The sequence below is a fragment of the Bidens hawaiensis genome, unplaced genomic scaffold, assembly GCF_021521415.1.
Source record: "Bidens hawaiensis isolate Kalapana, Puna unplaced genomic scaffold, B.hawaiensis_p1.1 tig00009539_1, whole genome shotgun sequence".
Lineage (NCBI taxonomy): Eukaryota > Viridiplantae > Streptophyta > Magnoliopsida > Asterales > Asteraceae > Bidens > Bidens hawaiensis.
Genome location: NW_027491707.1, coordinates 24,237 through 47,721, shown reverse-complemented (window position 1 = coordinate 47,721; position 23,485 = coordinate 24,237). Strand labels below are relative to the sequence as shown.

General features: G+C 43.2%; 1 long non-coding RNA gene across 1 annotated transcript; it reads left to right on the top strand.

Moving 5' to 3' along the window:
- The first annotated feature begins 11,979 nt into the window (after positions 1-11,979).
- LOC143532641 (uncharacterized) lies at positions 11,980-23,076 on the top strand. Its single transcript, XR_013135209.1, has 2 exons — positions 11,980-13,143; positions 22,537-23,076. It is a non-coding gene; the product is annotated as an uncharacterized LOC143532641 (long non-coding RNA).
- The last annotated feature ends 409 nt before the right edge of the window (positions 23,077-23,485 follow it).

Genomic DNA, 23,485 nt, shown 5'->3' with positions numbered 1-23,485 from the left:
AATGTAACCGGGACTTCAGAAGCAGTTGTGGACGTAACCGCAGGTGGTATCGTGACCGACAACCCTGCAGTTGCGACGACCGTTGACTCTACAAATTGTGCCACCACCTCCGAAGGAGTAAGCGTTGGAGGTGGTAACGACACAATCTCCGGAGTCGTCATCTGTAGTGTAGTGGATGGGATGCCGACAGCTGATGTAGCCACCACAGGAACATCCGCGGCGCTTGTAACCTGTACAGAAGTAGGAACAATTGACATACCTGACAGGGCGGATGGAGCAAAACGTATGACTCGTGAAGTCTCTCCAGCTCCCATACCAGCACCTGTCCTTTCCCGTCTTGAACGTCTGATCAATTTGTGTATATCCTCTTCTTCTTCTTCTTCAGACTCAGTATCATCAACTGTCCTCTTCCTCTTCCACAACGTCCTCTCACGTGTCACCAACATCCTCCTCGCTTCATCCATCACTTCGTCAAGATCTGAGTCAGCCACCGTCGTAGCTGCTCTAGTTACACTCACTTCCGGACCCTATGCAGCAGAGACCTGCACCTCTTCTTGTGAATCAAAACGATCCATGTCGAAGAACCCTTGGCCGCCAAATACAGCATCAAGGTCAACATCCTCGTCAGGCGACACAACAAGCGCAGCAGGTACAGCCTGAGGTGCTCCCGCCTGTCGTGGTTGAGGATCTCTGAACTCGTCCCCAGCAGCAGGAACATACCCCGGGTTTATTAAGAACCCAAAGAGTGGAGTATGCCTTGGACGCAGTTCAGGCTTGCTCCTAGCACTGGATGTGCGACATTGAGCAAAGATACGTTTGCTCACACTCTCCACGTATCTTATCGGGCGTCGTTGAGGCAAATTTGGAGCCACATGGTTCAAGATCATCTGGATGAATCTTGGATATATTATGAACCGCTCACGAGCTATGGCCCTCCTTTGCCTGTCGATTACATAAAAGACCATCTGACTAAAACTATAACATTTGTTATAAGTCAGAGCAGTCATTGCTGACTGCATGGTCGCACCCATTCCGTCAGTACCCGCCTTCCTCCCAGACATACACACAATCATGACGTGCATGAGGAAGCGCCACTGATCGAGTAGGAACCCCTTCCATCTCTGGGTATCGCCCAAGGGACCAGAATATCCCATTCGTAAGAATGCTCCATCACGAAACGGAGCCACAAAGTCAGTCGGGTCGTCCCGAGTCTCCTCTCCAAACCGTAACGCCACCCGTATTTGTTCAGATGAGAACTGAACTTCTTGGTTGTTGACGGTTGCAGGCATAACCGGGGGCTCAACACGACAATCATACTCCACCGTCTGCCAGAAATCCTCGATATTGGGTAAGGATATCGGCAGAGTCGTCGTGATTGCGTGAAATATCCTCGAGCGAATGAGGAAAGAAATGATCTCACGGTAGTCCTCTACGCCGCTCGCTTCCGGGTCTAAGGTAATGTACATATTATGACCCGGGAAAAATTGTCTCTGGTTATCTCCGTCATCGCCTCCAGCACCTCCAGCACCTGCTACTGCAGCCATATCTGCAACAAACGAACCAATTTAGATAAACATTAAAGCATAACACAAGTTCGCTTATTACCTTGAGCGAAGTTGTGATAAAGACTGTATAGGAGAAGTTAAATTTGGGGCAAAGTTGGGAACAACTTCGCTTCAGTCTTTAAGTTCGTCTAAGAATTATTAAGTTAAAAAGGTCCAGGCGAAGTTAATGATAACTTCGCCTCACCACAACATCACTTCAGGCGAAGTTAAGCTTCAGGCGAAGTTACGGATAACTTCGCCTCAGGCGAATTTAAGCTTCAGGCGAAGTTACGGATAACTTCGCCTCAGGCGAATTTAAGCTTCAGGCGAAGTTACGGATAACTTCGCCTAAACCTTAACTTCGCCTGAATCTGAAACGGCGACAATTCGAATGATTCAAGCTTGAAGATCTGAGGTTTTCTGGGTATTTTGACGATTAAGGACTTTTAAACTCAAGCTTTTAAGGATAGGTTGACGATCAGTTTGTACATGACCACATGAAAACAAGTTTTGAACACGGGTTTAAGGATCGGTTGTTCGAGGTTATTAACCGGTTGTCGAAACAACCTTAGATTAACATTAATGAACGGATAATATTGTGTAATAACCTAACCAACCTTTAAATCGGTTTGAGATCGAAGAAAGAAAACAAGTATGAATCGGTCAGATAAATTCGCTTAGAGTTTAGCAGGTAAGTTCGCTGATAATTGAAAAATAATAAGCAATTTGACCTTAAATATTCTTTATATAGGGGCGCACTTATACAGGCGAAGTTACGGATAACTTCGCCTAGGCGAAGTTATCCGCAACTTGCCTGTTCAATAACATCGCCTATATTTACAAAATATAACCTTATAATTTTAACATTTTTTCAATTAAGTTATAAAACTTTCCTTGAAGAACTAAATAACACGATCAAGTCCAAGTAACCTGTTAAGAAAAAATACAACTACAGAAAAATAAAACTTTAAACAATTTAAGTATAAGGGATCAAATTTCAGTCTCGATAGGGACTGCTACGTGTTAGAAAAGATCCGAACAGGAATCATACTAAGTATGCGACTGTCACATAGATCCGTGTTTAGCTGTATTATGACATAAAGAGACAGGTTGTAAGCATGTAAATAACTTAAGATGGTTTTCATCGTTTCTGTGATACGAGTTAGGTTCAATTATGCCTCAAAATTTAAGTGGGCAACAACTCAGAAATATTGATGCCTCCTATCTATCCTCAAAGCGTATTTGGCTTTCCCCAAGTCACCCCGAATTGACCTCGACCCATAGTGTCTGATTTTGTAAGTACTCTTCATCTGGTTCCCGTTCTCCTTCTTACTCTATTATTGAGAAGTCTTGACACTTTCATCTATAGAATGTTTCTATGACTCACAAAGATTTTTTTTTTTTTTTTTTTTAATAAACTCACAAATTTATATAGACTTCAGAGTAGTAAATAACTGCAACTCCCGAATCTGGATCACTGCAGTTTCTTGAAACGCTATCTTCACGGGAATCAGACCACACATGGGCTCGTGTATGACTGGGTAATCGCTTTTCTGCCTATCATTTGGAAAGATATATATGAAGACATGCAAAACTCTTAAGGAGTTTCCACGTAAAATCAAGTAGATTAAGTTTGTATCACGTCTACTTTTATGCACCATAAAAAGTTACCAAGACATACAATGACTGTCCTAAAGCCTTTTAAGCCTAATAACTTCACTAGTTAAGCACACAAAGTTAGTATATCTATCATATTCCAAGGTTGAATCAATTTTCTGTTAAACATAGCAAACGTACTTCTTACGAAGTTGTAGACTTGAAAAATAATTTCATTTCCCATAAAAAAAAATTTTGTCTTCAATCGCCCCGATCAAATCAAGTCTTCAGGTCAACGGCTATCCCGAAGATCCAATGGATCAGCTGGACCGACCACATACAAGTATGTGTCCTTCTAACTAAGTATGATCGTCTAATTTTCAGCGAAAGAATGAAAACTCATCATAAACCGCCCCGGTCACTATCAGTAATCTGGTTAATGGCTATCCTCAAAATCTACAAGTAGAAAATGAGGACCAAAACATATCCGAAGACAAGTCCTTCAAACTGATGTAACCGACATATTTTTAAGCGATAGTGATTTTTTTTATTTAAATATTACAAGAAAAGCATGGTTACACGGGATTGATCATCCCATTAAGCTCGATAAGGTTTTGAAACCTTGTTTTATCAACGCTTTAGTATAAAGGTCAGCGAAATTATCAAGCGTATCGACCTTTTCAAGCACTATCAGTTTCTTCTCAGCACAATCCCGTATAAAATGATGACGTATGTCAATATGTTTAGTTTTACTATGTTTCACGGGATTGTTAGTGACTGAGATAGCAGCTGTGTTATCAATGCAAATAGGAGTAAGTAAGAAATTCAGACCATAGTCGCGCAACTGTTGTTGAATCCAAAGAACCTGAGAGCAGCAGTTGGATGCTGCCATGTATTCTGCCTCAAAGGTTGAAATTGCGACTGAAGTCTGTTTCTTGCATTGCCACGACACCAATCTGCCACCAAGAAACTGACATCCTCCTATTGTTGACTTCCGACTCTGATTGCACCCACCATAATCAGAATCTGTGTAGGCGACTAGCTCCAAGTCTCCTCCTCTCGGGTACCACAACCCCAGCTTCGGTTTGCCCTTGAGATACCGCAAGATCCTCTTCACACCTTTCATGTGAGATTCCTTTGGGTTTGCCTGAAAACGAGCACAAAGACAAACAGCAAACATTATATCAGGCCTAGAAGCAGTTAAGTACATTAAAGAACCTATAATAGCCCGATACTGAGTTGGGTCCACATCTGCATCACCGTCTGACTCAGCACCCAATTTGTGATTGACGCAGATTGGAGTGTCGAATGGAGTGCTGTCCTCCATCTTGAATCGTTTGAGCACATCATGGACATACTTGGTCTGGTGAATGAACATCCCATCCTTCTTTTGATCAACCTGCAATCCTAAAAAAGAAAGTTAGTTCACCCATAGCACTCGTTTCAAACATTTTCTTCATGACGGCCTCAAAATCTTGACACATGGAGACTTTTGATGCAGCAAAAATAATGTCATCCACGTAGACTTGCACTAGCAGGAAGTCGCTTCCTTGTCTCTTCACAAACAACGTGCTATCAATCTGACCTCTTTCAAACCCATTTTCAAGCAAGTAATCTGATAAAGTTGAGTACCAGGCACGAGGTGCCTGATGTAATCCATACAATGCCTTGCTTAACTTGTACACATGGTCTGGAAAGTCTGGGTCAGGAAAACCTGGAGGTTGCTCAACATACACAACCTCATCAACTTTCCCATTCAGAAAAGCACTCTTCACGTCCAACTGAAATACCTTCATCTTTTTATAAGCAGCGAACGCCAAAAACAATCTTATGGCTTCCAACCTTGCGACAGGAGCGAACACTTCATTATAATCAATCCCCTCTTGTTGATTAAATCCTTTCACAACTAGCCTCGCCTTGTTTCTTATGATAATCCCTTTTTCATCTCTCTTGCACTTAAACACCCATTTAGTGCCTATCGCATGCACATGCTTTGGTTTTTCAACCAAATCCCATACTTCCATTTTCTTGAACTGAGCCAACTCTTCTTGCATGGCTTCGACCCACGAGCTGTCCTTTAAAGCCATTTGATAATTTTTCGGTTCAATCTGGCTGATAAAGCAGGTGTACAAGCATTCGTTGATTATGTCTGTCTCCTTGATGCTTGTGTAAACACAGGTGTGCTCATCCAAGCTACGTCTTGTTTGTACACCGGAGGACACATCACCAATCACATTCTCCAAAGGGTGATCTTTATGAATTCTCGTGGTCAGAACAGAACCGACATGCAAATTGTCTTCCAAGTTAGAAGAGAGCTCGTCAATGGTTATTTCATGCTGAGAGTGAAATGGATTGATAAATTCTTCTTCAGTTGAGGCAGCAGGGGTATCGATAGAATTTGATGAGGAAGGTTGACATTTATCAATCAGCTGTCTTTCCAATAGATTTTCTTCCTCATCAAGGATCATCTTCGTAGCAACTCTTTCTTCTTCTTCAGAAATATCTAAATACGGTATGTTAGAAGACTTAAAAAGTTTAACATAGTCGAAAAACTCAGCAGGTCCGTTGCTTGGTTTTGGCGGTTGGTAACTTGTGATATCTGTGTTACACACCACCTCAATCTTGCTTGTCGATGTATTGAAGACACGTCTGTTGGGAGTCCCAACAACATAACCGACTAAGATTCCTTCATCGGCTACTTCACCAAATTTAGAATTTGTCTTCAAAATCGAACAAGGGGACCCGAATGGTTCTAGACCACTCAAGTTGGGTTTTCTCCCATGCATAAGCTCATAACACGTTTTACCAAGTCTTTTAACAGTTAGGACTCTATTCAGAACATAACAAGCTGTAGCAACAGCTTCAGCCCAAAACACCACAGGAAGCTTCGAATCAGCCAGCATAGTTCTGGCTCCTTCATTTAACGTTCGGTTCTTCCTTTCAGCCACTCCATTCTGTTGCGGTGTATACGGAGCGCTGTATTGGTGTTCAATCCCTCTCTGAAGACAGAAGATCTCCATCTCAAAATTCTTGAACTCCGTTCCATTGTCACTTCTGATGAACTTGACCCTTTTATCCATAACGTTCTCAACTTTGGTAATCAAATTCTTCACCATCTGAGCCGTTTCATCTTTTGATTTCAGGAAATATACCCACGAGTATCGTGAGTAGTCATCAGTGATCACCAAGCAGTATGAAGTACCTCCTAGACCTTTTGCATACACGGGACCGAAGAGATCCATGTGAAGCAATTCAAGGGTACTGGTAATAGAATTGACTTTCTTGGTGAGATGGGATTTCTTGTGCTGTTTTCCCTTCTTGCACGCAATGCATTTATCTTCAAAATTGAAATTTTTCAAGGGAACTCCCAGCACAAGCCCATTCTTGACAATGTGGTTCATCTTCCGAAGATGAATGTGTCCCATTCTCCTATGCCATAATTCGGACTCTGTTTCACTCGCTTTTGTCAAAAGGCATGATTCTGCCGTGGCCATTTCAGTTGATCTCATATCCATAATGTACCTATTCCTATCACGTGGAGCCTTCATCAAAATCCACTCCTCTGGTATCTGAAAACCCGGTTTCAGCACGATCGCCTCGTTCTTCGTAAAATGAACGGTGTACTCCTTATCACAAATCTGCGACACACTCAGCAGATTGTGCTTCAATTCTTCTACAAAGTTGACATTCTCCAATGTCATCTTTCCGTTCGACACCGTTCCCCTTCCAGTAATATTGCCTCCACTTTCTCCGGCAAAACTTACTCTTCCTCCTTGAACAGGTTTCAAATCGTGTAACAAGTATTTGTTACCCGTCATGTGCCGGGAACAGCCGCTATCCACAACCCAAAGATTATTGGCAGCCCTGTTCAACTGTTCCTGCACAATAAAGCAAAAGATTAGAATTTAGGGACCCAAGACCAATTGGTCTTGGATCTAAACATCCCAAACTTTGGCTTTCCAAAGTTAGTACTTTGATAAATCCTGTCAGTCCTACTAGGATACCTCCTTGAAGATTGATAGTGAGGCCTTCCAAACCTTAGTGAATTGAAAGAATTATAACTTGTGGTTTGGTTATTAGAAGTGTAAAACTGAGATCTGTTTCTATGAAAACCTGAATTAGTTACATTTTTGAATTTTAAATGGTTTTCATTTTTAGCAGTATTATAATTACGATTTGGCTTAATCTCAATTTTAGTAGGTCTCATACCTCTGAATCGCTGCTTCAGAGGACAATCTGCAACTAGGTGCCCTAATTGATTACACCTAAAACAACACCTATGCTTAACCTTTTTATCAACTGGTGTTTTAGATGTCGAGGCTTGATTACCTCCCATTCGTCTCACATATGGTGGGACGTATGGGTTTAGTGAAGTACTCCTTTTATTTGTTTTTATATTTTTCTCCACTCTTGGGTAACACAACCTCCTCTTTTGCCTTGCCAGACTCGGATGACTTATCCGAATCTGATGAGACTGGACTTTGATCAGAAATTTCAACACTTGAAACAGACGAACTTGTTTCGCCTTCACGAACATTTGGTTTTTTAACAGTTACTTTAATTGGAACTGTCTGAGTAACCTCAAAGTCAATAGATTTCTGAACACTAGGGTTAAAAGTGTAATTGTGATTGTACGGTGGTGGAACCTCATGATAACCGATTCCTCCTCTCTTGGTAGAGGAACCTTGATCACTAACAAGGTGATCAAGAATAGCAGAGGGATTTCTGAACTGCTCCAGTTTTCGATTCAGTTCCACCACTTTCACCTGGTGGTCAGCAATCTGTTTTTCTCTCTCAGCAATTAGTTTGGTCTTTTCTTCCAAAACCTCATAACTTAAATCAATCACTTCAATTTTTTCAGCAAGTTTAGTTTTTAAACTTTTAACATCTTTTTCACAAGCTTTTATTTTAATTTTATAATTATTTTCTCTTGATTTAATAAAGTGATGATCTTCTTTAAGGTTTTAAATTCAGCATCCAACCTAACATACTGATCAGTTATGGTTGCTAGCTGCTCAGACAAGTTCTCACATTTTGAACAAGTAGGTTTAGAGCATACCTCGGAGAGCTTGTCATTAACATCTGCCATAAGAGCTTTTTCTTCTCCGGCAGCTTTCTCATTTTCTTCTGTTTCAACTTTTGCCAAATTTGCCTGCTCAAAAGTTTCTTTAGAAAGCAGGTTCCAGTTGTATTCACCATCTCCTCTGGAAATCATGGCACTATAGTCTTTTCTTCCCTCATTATGCTGTGTAGACTTTCCTTGACCACGTTCTACACGCTCATTCCTACATTCCTTAGCAAAATGACCGGTTTGTTGACAATTGTAGCACCTTACCTTTGACTTGTCGAACCCTGGTCTTCCTCCGACAAACTTTCTACCGGTCTTATTCATAAACCTTTTCACCCTCCTTACAATCATGGCCATCTGCCATTATAGATCCATTTCTTCCATATCGTCAGCATCAATCTGATCGTAATCTTCATCCAACATAGCTGGATCAACAATCTTCCCTTGAATATAGTTCTCATAGGAAGCAATGAAAGAAGCATAGAGACCAAACTGCTCTTCAGCAGACTTGACACTCATAGGCATCTTGGAGTAGTTGTTGCTGGGAACACTTGAAGAGCAACTACACTTGCTTGCCTGGGGTTGAGAACCACTAGATCCAGCTGCTACATAGCAAACATCCCCATTTGTGTTAACTGACATATGTCCCTCATGTGATGAGTTGGGGCCCGACTCTCCCTTCGAGTAGTAGGCAGCCGATTCAGTCTTTGATCCTGAGCTACTGTTGACTTTAGCTCCATACATGCTTGGATCTTGAACCTGATCCATAGATGTCTCCTTTCTTACCATGTTAAGCTCAAAGGTCCTGAGCTTGTTGACTGTCGTTTCGAGATCATAAGTGGAAAAGTCTTTGTCTTCCCTCATCAGCACAGTGTACATCTCCCATTTTGGTGGGAGAGCATCCAGAAGCTTCTCAACTATCTCTTCCTCTCTGTAAGAAATGGAATAGTTGCTCAGTTCAGTCATCAGATGATAATATCGAGTGATAATATCATCTAAAGATTCATTCTTCAAATACTTGAAGACTGAGAACTGGGTCTTGAGCAATTTTATTTTTGAAGCCCGAATTCCTACATTTCCTTCAAATCTGCTCTCCAGAGCTTCCCAAAGCTCCCTTGCTGAAGTATACTTCCTTAAAGTATGAAGGATCTCCTGTGGAAGAGCCATGGTAATAGCAGCATGAGCCTTGCTCTCGGCCTCATACATCTTCTTCTCCTCTTCTTCCATTTTGCTATACTTTTTAATTTGATCCCGACCTTCATACTCCATAATTGGTGGAATATAACCATCCTGGATGCATACCCACATTTTCGCATCCTGGTATTTGATGTATTGGATGAACCGATCCTTCCACGCAATGAAATCGGTTCCCTTCAGCAGCCTTGGGGCCTTAGTAGCAGACCCTGCTTCAACTTCCATCTTTACTAACTCAGAGATGTTAATCGACGACATCTTTCCCGAAAAGTAAGAGACCCGAAAAAGATCAAAAAAATTTTCTGAAAAGTACTGTAGGCGAAGTTACGGATAACTTCGCTTAAGTCTTAACTTCGCCGCTGATTAACTTCGCTGAAGTGTAACTTCGCTGATGATTAACTTCGCTGAAGATTAACTTCGCTTAAGGTAAGCGAACTTAGGAAGAAGGCGAAGTTGTAGATAACTTCGCTGATACAGGCGAACTTGAGAAGGTAGGCGAAGTTGTGGATAACTTCGCTTAACCTTATATCTTCGCCGAAACCCTACGAACAGTGAAGGCAACTTTGCCTGATGAACACGGACGATTTTGAAGATCTGGAAACTGGATTTAACAAGGTTTTTGACGGTGCAAAGGCTTGAATACTGTGGTAGGAGGTAAGATTGACTTAGAAACACGAAAACACGTCCCGCGAATAGTCGAAACGGGACGAAATCTATACCCGCGTGAATATCCCGAACCTCACAATCGAGCAAACGCTCTGATACCAATTGTAGGTTCCCTGGACGGATCGCACGAGATATCGCGGTCTACTCAGGTGCGGAATCCCTGCATAGATCGTTACGAGTATAGAACACAAACCACACACGAACACACGAATAACTGAAACACGTTATATATTATAACTCAAACACGTTCACGTTACAATGAACTCAATATACTGACACGAACTAAACAGCTCACTCGATCAACTCTCTAAACGAACTAAGTGCTTAAGTGCTAACCCAATCAACGCCGTAACCTAGTATATAAATACACGACAACTTCGCCTGATCTGTTCAGGCGAAGTTGTCCATAACTTCGCTTGTTCAACAAGTTCGCCTAGGCGAACTTGTTAACAACTTCGCTTATAACAAAAACATAAATAACAATACAGACTCGATTACAGACACTAGACTATGAACTACTGACATTCATGCACCAACAGAAGACAGTGAAATGGTTTTGGTTCATACCAGATGTCACTGTTAGTCTCCATGTGTGTGTAAATACCCATGTCAATCCCAAGTTTAGTAACCGAAGTTTTGTACCAAATACCCCCACACCGAAACTCTATCGCCTTTGGATCCCACATGTCAAACTTTTTCAGGTTAAATTTGAATGTGGCTAGGAACTCCTTTGCGAGCTCTATAACTGAATCTCCCGTTTGATTAAACACTCGTTTCCAAGGCTCGGGCAAGAGGCGTTGATACCTTTCCCACTGGTTCACATTTCTTAGGGTGGCCTCACACACACGGAAGTGGGCTTCCGGAACTCTGTTGTTAAGGAACACCAGTCTTTCGTTTGCCGCTCGGTCTCTTTTTGTTCGGTTTCCGAAGAAAAGGAAAGCATGGAGATCATCCCCATATTCAGTCATCTGCAATTTATACTTAAATTAGTCAAAATAAACAAGAAATCTGTATATTAGCTAAAACAGAAGGTTTTTCAGGGTCCGTGCTTCAGAAACACGGTACCGTGCTGCTGCTTCTAGCACAGTTTCTTTTCAATTTTGACTTTCGTTGACCACGACTCGTGTTATTAATTGCACGACTCGTGTCTTCTGATATCAATTTCTAAGTTACTCAGACTCGAACCCTCGTCTCTAACCGGGTATATCAAGTGGGTTTAATGGTGGGTCGTGTATTTGAGTAAAAACCCAAAACCCGATTTATTTCTTTCAATTAAACCACAATAATTAGTTAATTAACTACCTATTCATCATAATCAAGCCGAATAACCCATACCCTTTTCGGGTTTTGACCCAATTTGGTTGATTTGAACGATTTTAGGGTTAATCTAAACCTAGAATGACGAATTTGAGTAATACAATTGTTAAATTAACATACCTTAGGTTTGGAATTGAAGATTTGATGAAGAAGATGTAGGTTCCCTGGACGGATCGCACGAGATATCGCGGTCTACTCAGGTGCGGAATCCCTGCGTAGATCGTTACGAGTATAGAACACAAACCACACACGAACACACGAATAACCGAAACACGTTATATATTATAACTCAAACACGTTCACGTTACAATGAACTCAATATACTGACACGAACTAAACAGCTCACTCGATCAACTCTCTAAACGAACTAAGTGCTTAAGTGCTAACCCAATCAACGCCGTAACCTAGTATATAAATACACGACAACTTCGCCTGATCTGTTCAGGCGAAGTTGTCCATAACTTCGCTTGTTCAACAAGTTCGCCTAGGCGAACTTGTTAACAACTTCGCTTATAACAAAAACATAAATAACAATACAGACTCGATTACAGGCACTAGACTATGAACTACTGACATTCATGCACCAACAGAAGACAGTGAAATGGTTTTGGTTCGGCGGTTCTTGTTCAGTGAAAATAGGGTTTGTGTTGGTAAAAAGTAATTTTATTATTTTAAAATCCCGTAATTGCTCAGACACCAAAAACACGGCCCCGTGCTGCAGGTTGCAGACAGTACTGATTTGCTTATTTTGTTTGCTTTGTTTGTTTTTAACTGGATTTTATTTTCTGGTTGATTTAAACTTGGTAACCAAACATCCTAACTTTCATTAAAAATATAAAATTAAAAGACATAATGTAAGATAGATTAAACGAAAAGTACAACGACAACTCTCGAGTCCTAACATACAACACTAGAAGAAACAACTTAAACATGAAATAATTCTCGAACTTCAACGACCACCATTCCCGAATAAGTCCTGGATATGGGGTGGTGCTCGCTTAGCTTCCAAAAGCTCGTCAAGCTTCTTGTTGAGCGTGAAGATTTCTCGGTTGAGAAAGTTTAGTTTGGAAATTACGTCCTTATGGTGGCCATCACAATGTGGAAGTTCTCGAACCTGAGTAGGTCGACTTTGTTGATTAGTTCGACCACTCGGGCTTCAGTTTGTAAGTTCGTTTCAACTTGGTCTTTTACAATGCATTGCAACCGCATGACTTGCTCCTTGAGAAAGGAGGATTCATGGTGCTTGCCTTTCTTCACTGGTTACCATTCCACCCGTTTTCCTTCCATTTGGTTAATTTTTGGTTGGTGTGAATGGAATAGTGAGATTATGCATGCATTATATAGAGACTGGAAAGTTGAACACGGCCCCGTGTAAAAGGAAACACGGCCCCGTGCTGCCAGAAGAATAAATGTTCTTACGTAAGAAAATTGTACGGAGTCAGCGCGCATCATGCTGAAGATTCTAAGGTGGCCATGGTACCGTGTTCAAGGAACACGGCCCCGTGCTTTTTGTCACAATGAATTTTCTTGTGATTTTTCACATGTTTTACGATCCGGAATTTTTAGAATGACGTTTATTGTTATAATTTGGAAGTTAAGCCATCTAAAAATTACTTTTGATTAATTAAAAAGTCCTAAAACAAATTCAGGGTAAGCCCGAGCTTCCTAAAAAGAGAAAAAAAAAGTCGGGTTAAGCCCGAAGTCCTAACACATTGTGCTTAATGCACTTGATTACACATGAAAGCATTGTGACACCCGGTAAATTTCCCAATCCTATAAGCTAAGTAACCAACCTAATAATTAGGTGATTATGAATATTATGCGCGCTATGTTAGAGTCAGCGCGGGCATGTTATGTGCGCCCTGCGCGAGCGCGCTATGCTAGAATCAGCGCGGGCATGTTATGTGCGCCCTGCGCGAGCGCGCCATGTTAGTATCAGCGCGAGCACATGTTGTGTGCGCCCTGCGCGAGCGCGCTATGTTAGAACCGGCGCGGGCATATGTTATATGCGCCGTGCGCGGATGTTTTGGCTTTATGTTTTCATGTAACTTAACTTTATGTTGTCTAATGGGTTGCCCGCCCCGCATGATGCTAAGGCGGGTGCATCTCAAACCGTTTATGCGCGTGCGGAAAGGGAACTAACCTCCCCGCATGGCGGGAACATTGAGGGCTAGTTTGTCTGAAGCTCCAAGATGGAATTGACTTCAACATAACTGATCACTATGTTGAAATACCAAGACCACCTGGAGAATCTACAAATGAAACTCAATGTCCCAGACTGCGAGAAGGTTACGCACCTACCCGCAGCAAAGAAATGTCCTTCACGCATATGGCTATGCGCGCAAAGTTACACACGCAAAACCCTTAGTCTAATATCTGGATATAGGGGGATTATTCCCGCCCAAAAGGAAACGGTTGCGTGTTTCAGAGATTTCTACTTTTTAACTGCACACTGACAAAAGTACCTGAAAAAGCATACTGTGACATAAAAAGTCAACTGTCAGCCGCCCTACTCTCACCAACCACAGGCCTGCATGTCCTGTCCAAATCAAATCAGAATCTTTTTACCCACTCCCTAGGACCAATCACCTCCACTTTTAAATAAATAATAATAATTTCCATACTTTATCATCATTACACCTAGATATGAAAAAGATTACAATCCCCTAACGCAAGGGATTGTGTTCCCCTGAGATTGCCTATAAATATGTAACCTAATTATCACTCAACCACACTTCAAAATTTCTCTCTTAGAACTGCAAATCAGCATCCGTTTCATTTTCGTTCCCGTCACTAGGTAAGCCGAGACTTTAACCTTGAGATTTACTTTCCTAACCAGTCCTTATATTCCCGATTTCTTGATCTTAATTTATATATTTCTTGTTATTTAAACCGTATTCTAGACCTTCGATTCCGAGGCTAACCCCAAGAAACCCGAAATCTCGACTAATCTCTTAACAAGAACCACAGGTGAGTCTCACAGCCCCTATTTTCACTGTTTTCACTGTTTTTTTTTTAAACTGTTTTCGGGGCGAGGGACACGTACTTAACTTATGATTTATCATGGTACTCTTACAAGCAATGCAAGCGATTATGTGTTTAAATTATGTTTCATTGTGGTGTATTTTCGAGCAATACAAACGGTTATCTATGGTTTTCGATGTAAGTGCGCAAGATTCGAGTAAGTGATCACTTTACCATTGGAACTCTAAGGGTAGGGACTGCTGGTTTGATCAACCCACTCGTAGGGGTCGCACCTCTTTGCATGGACGAGTGCCTAGTATGGTCATGGGGCAGTACTATGGGATTGAGCCCGCTCGTAGGGGTCGCACCTCTTTGCATGGACGAGCGCCTTGTTTTCCGGCACAACGTCCGCGCGTAACCCGCGGGACGGTATTATTAATTCGCTCGTAGGGGCAGCGCCTCTTTGCATAGACGAGCACGGTTTTCAGAGATGTCCGCGCGTAACCCGCGGGACGGTATTACTTTATTTAGCTCGTAGTGGCAGCGCCACTTTGCATAGACGAGCACGTTTTCCAGAAATGTACGCGCGTAACCCGCGGAACGGTTTTATCAGGAATATGTTATCAGAACTATGTTTCAATACGGTTTCACTAAGCATGTGTTTTAATGATGTTATCAGAAATATGTTTCAGTATGGTTTTATCAAGATTATGATGCAATATGATTTATCAAGTCACTAAAACTTGTGAACTCACTCAGTTTATACTGATTCAAATGTTTTTACGTGTCTTTCAGGAGACAACTAGGTAGCGCATGGAGTCACACTTAGAGCACCTCACGCAGAACATCTAAAACTAGCTTTTTGGAAGATTTTAGTTCTATCCCTTCGACGCGCGCGGTTGTTCCCGCCGCGCGAGGAGATATGGCGCGGAAATCTTCAACAGTTTTTATACTTGGATGTTTTTATGTAATTTTTAAACAATGTAATGTATTGTACTAGACATTTCATGCGCAATGGAAATTTTACTTTGAATGTTTGCAATGACCCGTGCTTAACTATCAATCCCCACTCGCGCGCGCCCGGCTGTTTCCGCCGTTCAGGGCCGGGTGTGACAGATTGGTATCAGAGCACTGGTTATAGCGAACTAGGAAAAAGAAGTTTTAACCTAGACTATAACCGTTGGGGAATCGCATGAAATATTTTTCAAAAAAAAAAATAAATAAATAAATATTTTCAAAAGAAAAACTACACGCACACTTAGGAACACGGGTCACACAGTGTCTAGTGAATAAGGATAAGAACATTATGTGCTCAGGGTACATGCGCTAAGTTTGATATATTTTCATTCTCTTTTAAAGCGAGAATGCCTCCAACTAGAGCCAAGGGAATTACCATGACACCCGAGGAACTCGCGGAAATAATCGCGCAGGCGATCGCAACGCATGAGGCCAGCAAGGCCGAATCAAGTCAGGGTCGTCAGGAAAACGAGACCCCAGAACCCGAATCAGGAGCCTTGGACAAAGGGTGCTCCTATAAGACATTTATGGCCTGTAGGCCTTGGCCATTCAAGGGCACCGAAGGGGCCATTGGGCTCAACAACTGGATTGACAAGATGGAGACAGTTCTCTCCATTAGCGGATGTAGTGAGAACCAGAAGGTCCTTTACGCGACCTGCATGTTCCAAGAAGCAGCTTCGTCTTGGTGGAAGCTACGAGTGAAGACATTGGGGCGAGAAGTTGCTCTTCACAAGACCTGGGAGGAGCTGAAGGAAATGTTGATGAGAAAGTTCTGCTCTCGCGCAGAAATTCAGAATCTGCAACAGGAATTCTGGAACCACACCATGGTAGGAACCGATATCGACGCCTACAACAACCGTTTCAACGAGCTTTGCCAGCTGGTGCCCGACATGGCAAACACGGAGGAAAAGAAGATCGAGAGGTATATCTTTGGGTTACCTCCTGTTGTTAGGGTTCCGCTCAACGCCGCAGCGCCTCCAACCTTTGATGAGGCGGTAGCGCGGGCCATCACCCTTACCAGGGATACGGTCCGTGCGGGCATGTTGACTGCGCGCGGAAACGAGCAGCGAACCTCTGATCCCAAGAGGAAATGGAACTCTCACCACCGAGGGTCCGACTCCAAGCAGCCACCGTTCAAGAAGCAAGAGAGCGCAAGGGCTTACGCGATTCAAGCCGCGGAGCCATCGCGAAGAGGATACAGCGGGCCTCGCCCATGGTGCAGCAAATGCAAGTATCACCACGAGGGTGAATGCGCAAGGATCGAATGCGCCAAATGTGGCAGACCAGGGCACAAGACGATGAATTGCCGTGTCAAAGAAGCTGGAGCGAGCGACAACTACTACGCATGCGGGAAGCCAGGGCATTTCAGTCGGGATTGCCCGCAAAGGGAAAACCAAGCTCGCGGGAGAGCTTTTGTGATCGGCGCGGGCGAAGCAAAAGAAGAGCCGAATGTGGTAACCGGTACGTTTTTACTTAACGGCCATTTTGCATCTGTCTTATTTGATACTGGCGCTGACCTAAGTTTTATATCCGCTGAGTTTAAAGACTCCCTAGGCTTAGCGACCAGTAGGCTAGATACACCTTATACTATAGAACTAGCCAATGGTAGGCAGTTATGCGCGAACGAAAGAACTGAGCAATGTGTATTAGTCATGGGAGGTCACGGGTTCAATATTAACTTGTTGCCAATAGACTTGGGAAGTTTTGACATTGTGGTAGGTATGGATTGGTTAGTCGAGAACCACGCGGAGGTTATTTGCCATGAGAAGCAGGTCCGGATCCCACTATTGAACGGAGAAACCTTGGTGATTCAAGGGGAAAGAAGGGGAGTTGCGACAAAACTGATTTCGTGCCTAAAGGCGCGCAAGTGCCTAAGGAAAGGATGCTACGCCTTCCTGGCGCATGTAGTAGAGAAGAAAGGAGATGAGCGAAGGATTGAAGACTTACCAGTGGTGCGCGAATTTCCAGAAGTTTTCCCTGAAGATCTGCCCGGATTACCGCCGCCGCGACAAGTCGAGTTTCGAATTGATTTGGTCCCAGGAGCTGCGCCAGTAGCTCGAGCGCCTTATCGACTAGCTCCATCTGAGATGCAAGAGCTATCCAATCAGTTACAGGAACTATTGGATAAGGGTTTCATACGCCCAAGCTTTTCACCTTGGGGAGCTCCAGTACTGTTTGTAAAGAAGAAGGATGGTTCTTTCAGAATGTGTATTGACTACAGGGAGCTGAACAAGCTGACAGTCAAGAATCGGTACCCCTTACCGAGGATTGACGACTTATTTGACCAGTTGCAGGGATCCAGTTATTATTCGAAGATAGATCTACGGTCAGGATACCACCAACTTAGGGTCCATGAGGAAGACGTGCCGAAGACAGCCTTCCGAACTAGATACGGCCATTATGAGTTCTTAGTGATGCCCTTCGGGCTAACAAATGCGCCGGCCGTATTCATGGATCTGATGAACCGAGTGTGCAAACCATACTTGGATAAATTTGTAATTGTATTTATAGATGATATTCTGATTTACTCTCGAACCAAGGCCGAGCATGAGCAACACCTGAGATTGATTTTGGAATTGCTGAGGAAAGAAAAGTTGTATGCGAAGTTTTCCAAGTGTGAGTTTTGGCTTAGAGAGGTTCACTTTCTCGGTCACGTTGTAAACGAGAAAGGAATACACGTCGATCCTTCCAAGATCAAGGCCATCGAAAACTGGGAAGCGCCAAAAACACCAACTGAGGTGAGGCAATTCCTAGGACTAGCTGGCTACTATCAACGCTTCATTGAGAACTTCTCCAAGATAGCTCTACCTCTGACCGCGCTAACTCAGAAAGATAAGAAGTTTGTTTGGGGCGAAAATCAGTAAGCGGCGTTTCAAATGTTAAAGCAAAAGCTATGTAGTGCGCCAATTTTGTCTCTGCCCGAGGGGACGGATGACATCGTCGTTTACTGCGACGCTTCACATCAAGGACTCGGATGTGTCCTTATGCAGCGAGACAAAGTCATAGCGTATGCCTCGCACCAACTCAAGGCCAATGAAAAGAACTACACAACGCATGATCTGGAACTTGGAGCGGTTGTCTTCGCGCTAAAGATTTGGCGCCATTACCTCTACGGTACAAAGTGTATAATCTTTACGGATCACAAGAGCCTTCAACATATATTTGATCAAAAGGATTTAAACATGAGGCAACAAAGGTGGTTGAACTATTGAATGATTATGATTGTGAAATTAAGTATCACCCTGGAAAGGCGAATGTGGTAGCAGACGTGCTAAGTAGGAAGGAGCGAATAAAAACGCTACGAGTCAAGGCTCTAAGGTTGACCATTCGCGCAGATCTCTCTACCCGCATCCGAGAAGCTCAGCGAGAAGCCTTGAAACCAGAGTTTGTTAAAAACGAATCCCTTGGGGGTATGATTAAGAATTTGGAACTTAAAGAGAACGACACTCGATATTTTGCGAACCGCATATGGGTCCCTCTCAAGGGAGGATTGCGCGAGCAAGTGTTAAACGAAGCTCACAAGACGCGGTATTCCGTACATCCAGGCGCAGACAAGATGTACCAAGATGTTAAAGCGCTGTATTGGTGGCCCAATCTTAAGGGCGCCATCGCGACGTATGTCAGTAAGTGCCTGACGTGTTCGAATGTGAAGGCTGAATACCAGAAACCGTCGGGATTGCTTCAACAACCAGAAATTCCCATGTGGAAGTGGGAACAAATCTCTATGGACTTCATCACCAAACTGCCAAGGACACCTGGGGGTTACGACACGATCTGGGTTATTGTAGATCGGCTAACTAAGTCAGCGCACTTCCTGCAGATTAAGGAAACCGATAAGATGGAAAAGTTAGCCCGATTGTATATTCGAGAAGTAGTTTCAAAACATGGAGTCCCAGTGTCCATCATTTCTGATAGAGATAGTCGGTTCACCTCAAGGTTTTGGAGATCGTTACAAGGGGCTTTAGGTACTCGTCTTGACATGAGTACGGCTTATCATCCCCAAACGGATGGACAAAGCGAGCGAACAATCCAGACATTGGAAGATATGCTGCGCGCGTGCGCAATCGATTTCGGAGGTAGCTGGGATACTCATCTCCCATTGGTTGAATTTTCATACAACAACAGTTATCACACAAGTCTCAAGGCTGCGCCGTTTGAAGCGTTGTATGGACGCAAGTGTAGATCCCCACTGTGTTGGGCTGAAGTGGGTGACAAGCAAATGACTGGTCCAGAATTGATCCAAGAAACGACGGACAAGATTTTTCAGATACGGGACCGCCTTAAGGCAGCGCGCGACAGACAGAAAGGCTATGCAGATGTGCGAAGGAAACCGTTAGAGTTTCAAGTAGGGGATAGAGTACTTTTGAAAGTCTCTCCATGGAAAGGAGTCCCCCGATTCGGCAAGCGAGGAAAGTTGAATCCGTGCTACATTGGACCATTTGAGATCCTGGAAAGGATCGGTCCGGTTGCTTATAAACTCCGTTTACCCGGCGAACTTAGTGGAGTTCATGATACGTTTCATGTGTCCAACCTCAAGAAGTGCTTATCCGACGAAACGTTAATTTTACCGTTGGACGAGATCCTTATCGACAAACAACAACACTTCGTAGAAGAACCTATAGCAGTAACCGATTGGAAAGAACAAAAGTTGCGCAGAAGCCGAATCAAGTTAGTAAAGGTTCAATGGAACTCAAGGCGTGGGCCTGAATTCACTTGGGAAAGAGAAGACCAAATGCGCAAGAAATACCCACACCTCTTTCAAAGCATGGCTGCTGCCAGCAACGTCTCCTAAATTTCGGGACGAAATTCTCTTAACAGGGGGAGAATGTGACACCCGGTAAATTTCCCAATCCTATAAGCTAAGTAACCAACCTAATAATTAGGTGATTATGAATATTATGCGCGCTATGTTAGAGTCAGCGCGGGCATGTTATGTGCGCCCTGCGCGAGCGCGCTATGCTAGAATCAGTGCGGGGATGTTATGTGCGCCCTGCGCGAGCGCGCCATGTTAGTATCAGCGCGAGCACATGTTGTGTGCGCCCTGCGCGAGCGCGCTATGTTAGAACCGGCGCGGGCATATGTTATATGCGCCGTGCGCGGATGTTTTGGCTTTATGTTTTCATGTAACTTAACTTTATGTTGTCTAATGGGTTGCCCGCCCCGCATGATGCTAAGGCGGGTGCATCCCAAACCGTTTATGCGCGTGCGGAAAGGGAACTAACCTCCCCGCATGGCGGGAACATTGAGGGCTAGTTTGTCTGAAGCTCCAAGATGGAATTGACTTCAACATAACTGATCACTATGTTGAAATACCAAGACCACCTGGAGAATCTACAAATGAAACTCAATGTCCCTGACTGCGAGAAGGTTACGCACCTACCCGCAGCAAAGAAATGTCCTTCACGCATAAGGCTATGCGAGCAAAGTTACACGCGCAAAACCCTTAGTCTAATATCTGGATATAGGGGGATTATTCCCACCCAAAAGGAAACGGTTGCGTGTTTCAGAGATTTCTACTTTTTAACTGCACACTGACAAAAGTACCTGAAAAAGCATACTGTGACATAAAAAGTCAACTGTCAGCCGCCCTACTCTCACCAACCACAGGCCTGCATGTCCTGTCCAAATCAAATCAGAATCTTTTTACCCACTCCCTAGGACCAATCACCTCCACTTTTAAATAAATAATAATAATTTCCATACTTTATCATCATTACACCTAGATATGAAAAAGATTACAATCCCCTAAAGCAAGGGATTGTGTTCCCCTGAGATTGCCTATAAATATGTAACCTAATTATCACTCAACCACTCTTCAAAATTTCTCTCTTAGAACTGCAAATCAGCATCCGTTTCATTTTCGTTCCCGTCACTAGGTAAGCCGAGACTTTAACCTTGAGATTTACTTTCCTAACCAGTCCTTATATTCCCGATTTCTTGATCTTAATATATATATTTCTTGTTATTTAATCGTATTCTAGACCTTCGATTCCGAGGCTAACCCCAAGAAACCCGAAATCTCGACTAATCTCTTAACAAGAACCACAGGTGAGTCTCACAGCCCCTATTTTCACTGTTTTCACTGTTTTTTTTTAAACTGTTTTCGGGGCGAGGGACACGTACTTAAATTATGATTTATCATGGTACTCTTACAAGCAATGCAAGCGATTATGTATTTAAATTATGTTTCATTGTGGTGTATTTTCGAGCAATACAAACGGTTATCTATGGTTTTCGATGTAAGTGCGCAAGATTCGAGTAAGTGATCACTTTACCATTGGAACTCTAAGGGTAGGGACTGCTGGTTTGATCAACCCACTCGTAGGGGTCGCACCTCTTTGCATGGACGAGTGCCTAGTATGGTCATGGGGCAGTACTATGGGATTGAGCCCGCTCGTAGGGGTCGCACCTCTTTACATGGACGAGCGCCTTGTTTTCCGGCACAACGTCCGCGCGTAACCCGCGGGACGGTATTATTAATTCGCTCGTAGGGGCAGCGCCTCTTTGCATAGACGAGCACGGTTTTCAGAGATGTCCGCGCGTAACCCGCGGGACGGTATTACTTTATTTAGCTCGTAGTGGCAGCGCCACTTTGCATAGACGAGCACGTTTTCTAGAAATGTTCGCGCGTAACCCGCGGAACGGTTTTATCAGGAATATGTTATCAGAACTATGTTTCAATACGGTTTCACTAAGCATGTGTTTTAATGATGTTATCAGAAATATGTTTCAGTATGGTTTTATCAAGATTATGATGCAATATGATTTATCAAGTCACTAAAACTTGTGAACTCACTCAGTTTATACTGATTCAAATGTTTTTACGTGTCTTTCAGGAGACAACTAGGTAGCGCATGGAGTCACACTTAGAGCACCTCACGCAGAACATCTAAAACTAGCTTTTTGGAAGATTTTAGTTCTATCCCTTCGACGCGCGCGGTTGTTCCCGCCGAGCGAGGGGATATGGCGCGGAAATCTTCAACAGTTTTTATACTTGGATGTTTTTATGTAATTTTTAAACAATGTAATGTATTGTACTAGACATTTCATGCGCAATGGAAATTTTACTTTGAATGTTTGCAATGACCCGTGCTTAACTATCAATCCCCACTCGCGCGCGCCCGACTGTTTCCGCCGTTCAGGGCCGGGTGTGACAAGCATAAAATTAAGTTTCCTAGAGTTCCCCGAATGAGTCCCCTCCTCCGAATGGCCCCGGTGGTGGAAAGTACGTGAAACGTAGAACTTGAAACTGGACTTGCTCGTTGATGTCTCGGAGTTCCATTTTCATATTTTCCACCGATCGGTGAGTTGCACGAGACGCATCTCTGTAAGGACGTTCATTTCGGTGAGCTCTTTAACGAGTTCTTGAAGTTTCAAGAGGAGCTCGGTTTTAAAAACGTGACGGGCATCATTCCTTGGGTGTCGGGAAATGGGAACCGCTTCAATAGCTTCAGTTGGCATGTTGAATTTTTAGAGGTTTTGTGGTTTGGTTTTGGTTTGAGCAAGGAATGCAATGACACAAGGTGCCTTTTATAACCAAACAGAAACCCGAACACGGCACTGTGCTTTTGGAGCACGCCCCCGTGTTTTTGACTAACAATTCAGTTACAAACCAGTCTGACTGAGATTTTTGCAGCGTAGATGCCGGCCCGCAATTTTCGGCACGGTACCGTGCTTATGGAAGCACGCCCCCGTGAAAATAATATATATATATTTTTTTAACTATTTACAAGGCCTAGTTTTGAAAAGGTCCTGGCCAGACCTTAATCTCTTTGTTCTTAATTACGGGATTTGGAGGTCTAATACCTCCAACACTTCTTCAAGTGGTCCATCGATATATGGTTTTAATTGATGTCCATTGACTTTGAACTTCTGGCCGTTTGGATTTGAAATTTCGATGGTTCCATAATCAAAGATTGTTTCGACTGTGTATGGTCCTGACCATCGGGATTTTAATTTTCCTGGGTAAAGACGTAAACGTGCGTTGTATAGCAGTACACGATCCCCAATTTTAAAGTTTTTGTTTCCTTTTAAATGAGCGTCGTGTATGTGTTTAGTCTTTTCTTTGTAGGACCAGGAATTTTCATAGGCCATTGCTCTTAGTTCCTCGAGCTCACGA